Here is a 2,232-nt window from a genome sequence, read left to right on the forward strand (position 1 = left end):
AATTTTTTCCCATTCAGGAGCGAGTGGGCTAGGAGCAGGTCTTATACATTAAGATTTAGAGTTATTTGGCAACTTTAGCTGTGAATGATACAAACCTTAACATTTTTTAAGACATTCTAATGCAGGAACCAGTGGGATGATCGAGAGGGGAGGTACAGGTGCTTAATGATGCTGATGATCTGTTAACGTTTCTACCGTTGTGACTAGAYGGAGTAGGTTTACAGCTCCATAGTGGCCGCGTCGGGGACAACAGTTGACAACAGTAGCGTTGTCGCTAAGCCTAACCCTTGTCTTAACCTAAACCTCATTCTCCAAGCCACTACGTTAATTCACCTAACCGGTTAAACGAATTATCCTAACCTGCCATGTCAGTTATCCTAACTTGCTTTATAAAACGAACCATCTGCCCTGACATACCATCAGTATTACCACACAAGAATGCGCACACATGCACGAAAACCCCAAATTGAGGGCCGCAATCATATTACTATATCGCAGATGGCTACAAAAGTAAACAAAGGACTGCCCAGCAAAAACTGGTCATCCAACAACCCTTACGTTTTAATACTATTTTAATCATTAAGGTACTCACGGAAACTCTTCAAAGACATCAACATCATCAGTAAATGCTATTGTCTCGGGGSCGCAAAGTCCGTATTTGACACCTTGCGAGCTCTACGAGAACCMTTTTTTACCCCTAGCCGTCTGACTGCCCTTTACGGAGATTGCGCAGTTGAACTGTCACACAAATCCTAAAGCCCGCCCCTCAATTTTCCTCCCATGAAAAATACTGTAATTATGTTTTTTTTATTAATTAAAACGCCTGAAACTAGATCGCCAACATACTGGTGTTGACGAGAGAGAAAAAACTGTAGGGGTTTTATTTTGCACTGTTCAACCAATCCAATGGAGTAGTTAATATGGAGTGTCTCCTTGATAACACAGAGYTTCTAAAGCCAGAGGTGCAACATCGCGGTACTTCCGGGAACGTTTGCGAAACAGACCAGACCGGGGTTTGAGAGAAGTGAACAATTCTTCCTTCCGACAACTAAAGGCACAACCTACATCTGAGCCAATGTCTTACGTAGTTGAACGTGTTATTACTCCAACCTTGTGAAAATTAAAATAAAATAAAAACGGACACGTTTTCATTTTAGTCAACAAAAAAAACCTACTTTATACAGGAGTGCTTTTTGAGTTGACGTCATGCACATGCGCAGTTCGGCGATATATAGGACCGTTAGACCCAATGACGTGTTTCTACTCATGAGCTTTTTTCTTTTGCTAGCCAACGTCGCCATGTGTGATCGGATAAGCAGCTTYAGCCTGTCTTCATACCAAAGATGCGTATCCAACTAACCTAAGAGCCTGTCCACTTCCAAATAGGAACAAATGTCATAGTGGGGCAGAACAATGTATTATTTATTTTATTTATCTTGCTCTTTTGCACCCCAGTATCTCTACTTGCACATTCATCTTCTGCACATCCTACCATTGCAGTGTTTAATTSCTAAATTGTAATTATTTCGCCACTCTGGCCTATTTATTGCCTTACCTCTCTTATCCTACCTCATTTGCACACACTGTATATAKACTTTTTCTACTGTATTATTGACTATATTGTAATGAAACAGCAGGGACCCAGGGTCGTTACAATATGTTTGTTTATTCCATGTATAACTCTGTTGTTGTATGTGTCGAACTGCTTTGCTTTATCTTGGCCAGGTCGCAGTTGTTAAATGAGAACTTGTCACAACTAGCCTACCTGGTTAAATAAAGGTGAAGATAAAAAATTGGCGCATTCGACGCACTTATTTGCATATTTCCGTTAGGAACGCCTACTACGTGAAGTGCGCCTGTGACGTAACTACATTTGCCTTTGGACTTCTAAACTACGCCATAAAAAAAAAAAAAAACTTTGGCAACGGGTCAAGTCTCTAGACAGATCAATCTGGCTCCATCTTCTCCCACTGCTGCTCACTGTGCTTCCTATCACCACCATATTTGATAGTGAGTGGAAACGCCAACCAGATGCTACATGACATCCAGTGAAAAGCTCATTTGAGGCTTTTATTTTATTTAAACCTTTATAAAACTAGGCAAGTCAGTTAAGAACATATTCTTATTTACTATGACGGCCTACCCCCGGCCAAACCCGGACGACGCCGGGCCAATTGCGCGGGACTCCCAATCACGTCCGGTTGTGATACAGCCTGGAATCGAACCAGGGTG

Source organism: Salvelinus sp. IW2-2015, unplaced genomic scaffold, assembly GCF_002910315.2.
Source record: "Salvelinus sp. IW2-2015 unplaced genomic scaffold, ASM291031v2 Un_scaffold1993, whole genome shotgun sequence".
NCBI classification, from domain to species: Eukaryota; Metazoa; Chordata; class Actinopteri; order Salmoniformes; family Salmonidae; genus Salvelinus; species Salvelinus sp. IW2-2015.